A 10809-nucleotide genomic window follows, 5' to 3' on the forward strand; every position below is an offset into this window, starting at 1 on the left:
TCATAGTCCAATCCCCTTGTTGTGTTTGCCCTTGATCTAATGTCCACATATGAGGGAGAACATACGATTTTTGGTTTTTTGAGCCAGGCTAACCTCACTCAGAATGATGTTCTCCAATTCCATCCATTTACCAGCGAATGATAACATTTCGTTCTTCTTCATGGCTGCATAAAATTCCATTGTGTATAGATACCACATTTTCTTAATCCATTCGTCTCCATTCGGCTTCCACCTGACCCAAAAACACTCCCACTTTGGATAATGGCTACTACCAGCACAAGCTACATCAAACAAAATTGCCACAAAATAATTTCTCTATCAAAATTCAGTCTTCACAACATCTTTGTTGAACCACAATGCCTGCTGCTTTTCTATGAAAACAAGATGGGAAATCCACTCTACCAACACCCCCAAACTCTCAACAGCTCAGCCTCTCTTTTCTATAGCTGTGGCCACTCAGTATCTGTTTATAGTGGAGACTGAATCCTTTACAGGGGGCAGTGACCATCTTCTTTTCCAAATGACTCTATAATGACCTGCCTAATGAGCACCGGGACATTTTTTCTGTGTTGCTTCTATGTCAACCAATCCAGAATAATCTGGGATGCAGTAAAAAGACTCCATGACTGTGCATCCAACTTAATACATGGAACAACTGGCCATGTTTTCTCAATTGGTTCCCCTGGGTTGTGCTGGTACTCAGTCCCTTATTAATCATTTTTCTCCTTCTAATTTTTGGGGCATGTCTTCTCAAGCAAACTTTTAGGTGCTTAATCCAGTGCCTGGAACCCTCATCCAGACCACCATGCAAAAACAAATACACATTGTCCTATGCCTTCAACAATTCCAATATCGACCACTACTCAACCAAGACAATGTCCCTCATCAGCAGGAAGCAACCTGATGAAACTTGCCGCCCATAAACCCTACCACCCTCTTTCTAAAAAATCTCCTTTCCCTTCTCTTTCTTTTATAACAACTAAAAGGTGGGAATGTTAGGTCTCAACTTGACATCACTTAGGCCATTCTTAAACTCTGCTCGAATTTAGAGTTGTTTGGCTCCCATAGAGATGGGCCAAACAAGCAAATGTCTTGTTTCCCATCACCTGAGCAGAACACAAGGCTTAGTTCCTTGACTGCTCCCAGCAGCTTCTATTCTTGCCATTGGTTTCTGACTTAAATGCCCTGGTTCCCAGTACTTGTACCAGGACACAAGGCCCAATTCCTTGACTACCACTAGCAACAGACAATGGACAAGCCACAATGGAAAATTCTCCTCTATGCCTTACCAGGTCCTTCCTTTCCTATAACACTCTTGAGTCTGTAAGAGGCAGTGTGCTCTAACTCTCTTGCTGGAGACCCCCTCCACAGGTTTCTTCTCTTGAATATACTTGTGCTGACATGAGCCAACTTTTGGTCTATCCCTCTGTGCTTTTCAGTCTAACACTAATCACCTCTTAAAAGGCTTTACCTCCCAACACTACCACATTGGGAACCAAATTTCAACATGAGTTTTGGTGGGTATAAACCATATCCAAACCATAGCACCCTTCCTCAAAAGAGGTCTGCCTCTGTAAGGCTTTCTGTAGGAGTCATTCCCATGAACATCTTTTTCCATCAGAGAGAAGGGGGTAGTATCTGTAGTTTCTCCAAACTCAATCAGGTGATAACAAGCATAGCAAGCAACTAGAATGTTCCACTAGTAGACAATCCTCCACAGGAAAGAGGGTATCAGGAGTGAGGAGTAAGCATTCCATCTTCTACATCAGAAGCGAGGTCCTTCTCAGAACTCAATTTCCAATATTCTGCAGATGTATTTTTAAAGGAAAATAAATTCATTTTTTCATAATCAACTCTTAGTTCCACCATAAATTTTTTCCATACTAGCATTTTACTTACAAACAATTCTGCTTCTTAGGCAATGTTATTCTTCCAGGGAAGTGATTATCTGTCTGCGGCACTGACATCCTCTTAAGGGAAAATTGGAAGTTTTCTTTTTCCCATGGTGACAATATCAGACTTAGAATTACCTCACTATAGGGGCAATTTCTCATAATTAGTAAAACAAAACCAGCCAGGGGAAGTTGAAATTAATTTTAAAATGGAAACTGCTTCTTCAGGAAGCTTATTTTTTCTGTAATACTTTCAGTGTTTTAGAGAAAAACATACTCATTTTGTAAATAGGCATGTTATACTTCAATAACACAAGTGGAATTCTTGTACTCAAAAATTTCTGGAGAGTTTTGTTCCTCAAGAAATTTTAGATTAAAGGTAGAATTTTAGATGATTAAGATTTTGTAATAGGTATTATGTAATTAAATTATTACATAATTAAAATAATTATTTCACAATTTAAGATTATGATCAGTTTAATTTCAAAAGTAAAATGTCAAGAATTCCTTCCCTAAAAAGGCCCCATAACACATAAAATAAATGAACTACAGGAAAAATATATACCTGTCGCAAGCTTTGCATATTTGTATAGAATTAAATATAATTTGAAATTAAATTAAAATAACAAATACATTCATATGGGACTATGAGGTAAGTATTTCTATAAATATATGTTAAATAAATATACATTAACACAAAAACACCACGGTTTCTACCATTGTGTCTGTTTTGCTTCTTGCCTTGCTGTCTGTGCAAATAACTGATCTGTGACATTCTTTAAGCTACCCTGCAGCCAGTGAGACTCAAACCCGCACACCCCAGCTTTGACACAGCACTTGATAGCCACACCTGGGAAAATATGGGCTGATAAGCACAAATTAGGTCAAAATGCCAATATAATAGAACTAATTTGATAATGCCAAACAAATAAGTTGATGTACAAACACAAAGTTTACCTACAGGTATATTAAGATCAGAGCCAGCATCAGTAGCGATTAAACCATTAATGGCCTAACTTATGAATTTGTTCTTGGTCCTACTCTTAGCTTTGAAGGACCTACAATACATGCAGCCTTTAGGTTTTGTATACAGGTAATAGTAGTGGAACTGAAGATTGACATTTTATAGAACACTGAGCCTGCGGTTCCTCCAGCCTCAAGCTGGCAGACAGTAGTTGAGTCTCTTATAAAATATGGAAAGGATGGGAAACTGGTTTAGGCTCATTTGTGCTTAAAATTGCCACCATTTTCCATTAGACACTCTCTTTGGACTTTGAGGTCATGACAACGACAACGCAAACTGAAATGGGTCTCTCTGTAGGCCACCTTGCTGATGTCAGTGTTTTTAAAAGGTGTAAGAATTTCCAAGAACCTCTAAATCACTGAAAATTCAAAAAAAGGATGTAATTACATTGTCACTTCCTCCTCATCCAATGCTTTATAAGTAAATAGATACTTGTTCTGAGGCATGACTGTCTTTTCTTTCTATTGCATGGTACTAAATGTGACTGTGCATATATGTCTAGGGTCAAGTTTCACTACCTTCTTTAAACCTTATTTCAAAATTGAGTGGCTTGAATATTCCCTTAGTTTATTCTGTAAAAAAGCCCAATGTAGGACTCATTTGAACTTTTCTTTTACCATAATTTCATTTTCAACTTGTCAAATTCATTTGTATATCCATTCATAAAGTATATCCTAAGTACTCATTCAAGGCTAGAGCCAGATTCAGAGACAAGTAAACGGGCATCTGTCATGGGCCTCATCAGAGTTGGAGGTCAGGATACCTTTCCTAGTCATGTGTCTTTCCCATTCTGTTCTTATGGTTGGGTGGATGAGTGGCATTGTCAACATCCACTGTAGCTTGGCCAAAGTGGACTGATTTAGCATGGAGGGAGAGGGTGACTGGCCTAAGATTGTTTATTCATCATCCTTGTCTGGAAATTCAGAATGAAGACTGAGAGAGTTTGTCTCTTCAGATGCTATATATACAAAACATCAGTAGCAATTGAAGAGTTGAGATTTTCCAGAAAACTGAGCTGCTGTTAGTGCTCAGTGTTCTGGAAATATTGTGGTTGTCAAAACTATTTTATACCAAGTAGCAGCTTCTGCAAAAGTGAAAAATGAAGCAAGCTGACAAGGGGAAATGGAGACCTAGCCAAAGTGAAATGACTTTCTTTCTCTCTCTCTCTCTTTCTCTCTCTTTATTTCTTTTCTCTCCCCTTCCTTCCTTCCTTCCATTTGCCAAGTCATGCTTCTGTGTTTTTGTAAGTCCCTATGTTTGCTAAGTTAACCCCAGAATGCTTCTGGCACTTATATTCAAAAAAGTCTTAACATGGAGTCTTTGCCCATAGACAGAGCAGTAAGCAATGTAGGCTGGAAAACATACTGTATGATCTTTCAGTGTGATAAGACTGCATTCTGAAGCCAGGAACCACAGGGCCTTATGCATCTCTGTGTCCTTGCCACAGGGTAGGAGCTCCATGGAATGTGTGCTGGTAAAGTGAGTGAAGGAGGAGCAGTGGAACTTGGAACAGATTATTTGCCATTCTCTACCCAGGTGTCTTATCTAAAAGGACCCTTAGAAATAATTTGGTTAAAGTGTTTATTCTACAGAAGAGGAACTTGAGGCCCAGAGAGGTAAAAGCCTCTGCCTAAGGTCATACAGCAAAACTGAAACTCCATTCCATGTCCCCAAGCTCTAACTCCAGTGTTTTTTTCACTGCCCTGGTATACTTTCTTCCTACTGAATCAATTTCCACTGACCTAAATGAAGCAAAATGCCCCCAAAGCTGGCCTCATTCCTAAAACTTCCTCAGTACAGGTCCTTAATTTAGCCATCATATAGAAAAGCCTTCAGGGAGGAAACTCATGGTGTTGATCAACCAAAAGAGGAGCTGCCCAAATTAGTGTGTTGTGAAGGGACTTAACACTAGGTGATCAAGGTAACCCAGAGAAGTACTTCTTAACTTTATTATCCAGTGACTTTATTATTCTCTGACTTTGTTAGTCATATGAATAAATGTAGAACTGATTACCCCAGAACTGTTGAGCAAAATCATTCTTTCAAATACAATGGTGTGAAAGGCATATTTGACTAGGACCTGGGAAGCATTTAAAAATCAATGAACCAATTTGTTAATCAAAGAGAAAAATCTGTATTAAAAAAGGGAGGTGGATCTCTAACCATAAAGGAAATGCAAATCAAAACCACACTAAGATTCCACCTCACCCCTGTTAGAATAGCCATCATCAAAAACACCAACAACAACAGGTGTTGGTGAGGATGTGGGGAGAAAGGAACCCTTGTACACTGCTGGTGGGAATGCAAGCTAGTGCAACCATTCTGGAAAAAAAAATATGGAGGCTTCTGAAAAATCTAAACATAGATCTGCCATATGATCCAGCAATCTCACTCCTGGCATTTACCCAAAGGAATGCAACACAGGTTACCCCAGAGGCATCTATACACCCATGTTTATTGCAGCCCTAGTCACAATAGCCAAGTTATGGAAACAGCCATGATGCCCCACTACTGATGAATGGATTAAGAAAATGTGGTACTTATACACAATGGAGTTTTAGTGAACCATGAAGAAGAATGAAATCTTATTATTCTTAAGTAAATGGACGGAACTAGGGAATATCATTCTGAGCAAGGTTAGCCAGGCTCAGAAGACCAAAAATCATATGTTCTCCCTCATATGTGGACCTTGGATCTAGGGCAAATACAGCAATGCTGTTGGACTTGGGTCACATGACAAGAGGAGAGCACATACAGGAGGTATGGGGATTGGTAGGAAACCCAAAACATGAAAGTGTTTGATGTCCCCACTGCAAAGGAGCTAAACCTTAAAGCGACAGAGGTCAATATGGGAAGGGGATCAGGAACTAGTGAAAAGGTCATGTAGAGATGAATCATCTTGGGTTGTAACACACTTGTGCATGGAAGCAATGCTAGGAATCTCTCTGTATGGCTATCCTTATCTCATCTAGCAAAAATGCTTTGTCTTTTTTATTATTGCATATGTCTTCTCTTCAACAAAATTGGAGAAAAGGGCAGAACATGTTCTGCCTGAAAGCGAGGGAGGGTGGGGAGGAGCAGGGGGAGAAATGAAAAAAAAGGGAGGTGGACTGAGGATGTAGCTTAGTGGTACTGTGCTTGCTAACTTGTGCAAGGCCCTGAATTTGGTGCTCAGCACTGGGAAACCAAACCAAACCAAAACAAAACAAAAAACAAAAAAAAACTGGGTACAGTGCCTGTAATCTTAGCACTTGAGATGCTGGACAGGAGATTTTCAAGGTTAAGGCCAGCCTGGGCTACATAGCAAGACCCTGTCTCAACACAGCAGAAGATAATATAAGGAAGAACACAGGGTTTAGGAAAATACTTACCATTCCAAATGGTATATGTGAAGAGGAAGAATGTAAGACAGAAAACTGAAATTTGATTGCTACAATTATGACTTTTGTATTGTGGTGATGAGTGATATCAGCATGGGTCTTTTTTACATTAATAAAATAAAAGAATACATTAATAAAAGAAGTCCATGCATGGTGAAAATCTCATTCTGGACAACTGAGACCTATGTATACGAAAGAAAAAAGAAAATAAAAAGTAATTGTGGTGTCAATGTAGTATTCTTATAATAATGTCTCTCACCAGAAAATACCATTTCATGATATTGCAAATATTTTCAGGGTTCGTTACCTGTTGAATAATCATTTTGCCTCTATTAAGTAGAAAATGAAACTCTCTTTAATGTGCTTAATATCTGTGTTAATCCATGGATGTGATAAATGACAGTCAGTCATAATTTATAGAGTACTTTAGTAGAAATAGTAATACCTAGATTATCATTCTAAACTAAGATAAAGCTAAGCAAAAAGCTAAGCAAACAAAACTAAGAAGGAAAACAAGAGGATATTGATTAAGCAAGTTGGAGATGAGTTTTGAACAGCCACAAAACTGCTTGTTAGAGCTGTGCAAGTTCTAGCTTCCTAGCTGCCTGGCTGCCTGCCCCTTGATGAAATGAGGCAATCTGAGGTGGGAAAATATTAGGAAAATGATAACTTTGCTAAAATAGTTTTTCTTACTTCAGTGTGAACACAAGTTGAAAAGGTAGTTTTGTTGGTAATGCTGGTGGTTAATTTTTGTTTTTTAAAAAGTACATTGGGGGAAATAATTTATCTCCTTTTAATGACAGGATTGAGACCTCTGCTGCAAAGATGAATGATCTCTTCTCTTTATTCAATCACTGTGCAATTAAAAGAATGGTAATTTTACTTGTCTAGTTCTGTGTGAATGTGCTTCTCCATAAATATATGTGACATTTCATTCAAACAGAAATCAAAGACACTTACAATTAATTTTCAGGGAAGAAATAGCATTTCTCTTTTTTGTGAACCATTCTAAGGAGGAAGAAAATGCAGAATTTCATGTTCTCAATTCTGTGGAGTCTGAGTCATCACACCTTTGCTAAGGATTACATAATGTAAGGGCTTTGAGATGTTTACATGGCCAGGTTCTTGGTGAAATTTGATATTTCTCCTTTTTATCTATGAGACCCTGAAAAATGGATTCAAATCTCTCTGTCTCATTACTCTACAGTTAAGGGTTTTTAAAGAGGAGAACTAGAACATGAGATATATGAAAAGCCATGAGGTCATGATAGCAACAGGCATCTAAAATTTGTAAACATATTATTTTTACTTTCTTCTTTGCTGTATAGCCACTGTCACGGAGATGAACCTTCTGACAGAAGAAGAGAAATTCCAAATCAACTTTTTTCTGTTACCATGTACACCAGACACAAAGTACCAGATGGACAGTGGAAGAACTAGAAATCTAAACAGACACGGTAGGTAAGGAGATCTGGACAAACGTGGTTGGTAAGGAGGCTGAACCAGTTACCAAAACTTTCCCACAAAGAAAAGTTCAGGTTCAGATGACTTAGAGCACCATCTCTTTTAAAAAAGAGAGCAGAAGGAAATATTTCTAAGCTTATTCCATGATTTAGTGCTACTCTGATATTAAAACTAAGAAAAATCATCACACAAAAAAGAAAAACTCAAACCAATATTCATTATGACAACAGAGACAAAATCCTCAGCAAAACGCTGAGTCCAGTGATGTAAAAAAAAGTATTAATCCAAGTGGGATTTTGCAAAGAATACGAAGTAGTTTTGACACTGCAAGATCAATTAATAGGATAAACAACAAAACAACAGGGTCATATTAAGAAAAAGAGAAAAGTATTTTACAAAATCTAACACTCTTCCCTAATAAAAATGCACAACAAACCCAGAATGGAAGAAAACTGACTCAAATACCCTAATAATGAGTATCTCGTATCTCCATGCAATCCACATCTAACACTCCTTCACATGGTGCACTGAGCATTTTCTCCTGAAGTTCAAGAACAAGATGAGCTCTCACCACTTCTATTCACTTCTAATGACCTAGAAGATCTAGCCAGGACAATTGAACAAAAAGGGAAGCAAAACCCACCAAATGAGAAAGGGAGAAGTAAGACTATGTCTTTTTTGTAGATGACATGATCTTATATTTAGGAATCATTATAATTCTAAACTATTAGAATTTATAAATGAGCTGCTGGATACAAATTTAATGGAAAGACATTCTATGAATATGGGTTGGAACACTGAAAAGTTGTTATTAAGGTGCCTCTATATGTAAAATTGATCTAAAGATTCAAAATCTCACTTCAAGTTTGTAATCCCAGTTGCTCAGTAACAGAGATTGGGAGGATCATGGTTAGAGGCTAGCCAAGCAAAGCTGTTAGCGAGAACCCCATCTCAACCAACAAGCTAGGCATGGTGGTGCCGCCACCTTAGCCATGAGGGAGGCATAGCTAGGAGGATCATAGTCTGAGTCTAGCCCTAGAAAAAAACACAAGACCTTATAGGAAAAATAACTAAAGCCAAAAGGGCTGAAGGTGTGGTTCAAGTAGCAGAGTGCCTGCCTAGCAAGTGCAAGGGCATGAGTTCAAACACTAGTTCCACCAAAAAAAAAAAAAAAATCCCAGCTGTGTTTTTGCAGAAATGATCACATGATCCTAAAAATTACATGGAAATGTAAGGGACCTAAAATAGACAGAATGTGATAAAGTTGGAAGGCTCATATTGCCTGATTTCAAAGCTTATTACAAAGATATAGAAAAAGAGTGTTGTACTGCCGTATACCTAGGCATGCAGCTCAATGAAGTAGAATTGAGAGCCCAAAATAAATGTTCATATTTGTGGTCAATTGATTTTGACACAGGTTCCAAGACAATTTAAGGGAAAGAATAATCTTTTCAACAAATGTTGCTGGGACTACTGAATATCAACATGCAGAGGAATGATCTTGGGCTCCCTCTTTACACAAGAATTGACTTCCTACGGGTTGTAAATCTTAACGTAAGACCTGAAGCTGCATTCTTAGAAGAAACAGAAGAAATAAATCTTCATGTCTATAAGTGGGCTAAAACCCTCCTGGTTACAGCACCAAAGCACAAGTGACAAATGAAACAATGGAGCTTGAGTATGATCAACACACAGAATGGGACATATGTGTGCAAGTCACAGAACTCAGAAGTGATGTTTATCTAGAATAAATACGAAACTTCTAAAATCATATGTTCTCCCTCATATGCGGACATTAGATCAAGGACAAACACAACAAAGGGATTGGATTTTGATCACATGATAAAGCGAGAGCACACAAGGGAGGGGTGAGAATAGGTAAGCCACCCAAAAAACTAGATAGCATTTCTTGACCTCAATACAGAGAAACTAAAGCAGATACTTTAAAGCAACTGAGGCCAACAGGAGAAGAGGACCAGGAACTATAGAAAAGGTTAGTTAGAAAAGAATTAACTTAGAAGGTAACACACATGTACAGGAAATCAACGTGAGTCAACTCCCTGTATAGCTATCCTTATCTGAACTAGCAAAAACCCTTGGTCCTTCCTATTATTGCTTATACTCTGTCTTCAACAAAATTAGAGATAAGGGCAGAATAGTTTCTGCTGGGTAGCAAGGGGTAAGGAGGGGTAAGGGAGGGGGTGGGGGGATGATAAGGGAGGGTGTGGGAGGAAGGGGGGAGAAATGACCCAAACATTGTATGCACATATGAATAAAATAAAAATAAAAAAATACAAAACTTCTATAACTAAATACTAAAGGGAAAAATAACCCAGTTTTTAAAAAAGCAGGTAGGGAATCTGAACACATATTTGTCCAAGGCAGATATATAACTGGCTAATAAGCACACCCATTAGGATGGCTATAAGCCAGAAGACAAGTAATAACAAGAATCAGGAAGCATGTAGAAATATTTGATCCCATTTAGTTCACTGTAGAGAAGAAAAATGGTTCATCCTCTTTGGAAAATAGCTTAGCAGTCACAATATTAAAGAGTTCTCCTATGACCTAGAAATTCTTAGACAAGATAAGTGAAAATTTATATGCCCAAGAGAAGTGAAAACATACATCTACCTAAAACTTGTATATGAGTGTTCATAGTAGTGACATTTGTACTAATAGGGTAGAAATGACTAAAATGCCTTCAACTGAAAAATGGATAAAGAAAATGTGGTATGTACATATAATAGAATATTATTACACCATATAAAAAGAAATGAAGTCCCTATGTGTGCTACAAAGTGGTGAACTCTGAAAGCATTATGATAAGTGAAAGAATACAGTGCACATGACATATTTCAATAGCCAAATCCTCAGACACAGAAAGTAAATTAGTGGTTTCCAGGGGCTGGGAAGGGGGGAAATAAGGAAGGAATGCTAATGGATTGAGATATTTTGAGGAGCAATAAAATATTCTGTATTAGGCCATGGGGAGTTGTAGTGCTGTTCTGAATGTGGAGACAAGAGCAGAGAGGGATGGTACAGTGGG

At 38.0% G+C, this 10809-nt stretch overlaps 1 long non-coding RNA gene across 1 annotated transcript in view; it reads left to right on the top strand.

Moving 5' to 3' along the window:
• The window catches only part of LOC141425488 (uncharacterized), a 70944-nt gene extending 61074 nt beyond the window's left edge, over positions 1-9870 (top strand). The window contains exons 2-3 of the long non-coding RNA XR_012450497.1: positions 7625-7753; positions 9178-9870. This is a non-coding gene — a long non-coding RNA (uncharacterized lncRNA). The remainder of the gene's footprint in view (positions 1-7624; positions 7754-9177) is intronic.
• Positions 9871-10809: the final 939 nt, after the last annotated feature.

Source organism: Castor canadensis, chromosome 8 (genome assembly GCF_047511655.1).
Source record: "Castor canadensis chromosome 8, mCasCan1.hap1v2, whole genome shotgun sequence".
Taxonomy (NCBI): domain Eukaryota; kingdom Metazoa; phylum Chordata; class Mammalia; order Rodentia; family Castoridae; genus Castor; species Castor canadensis.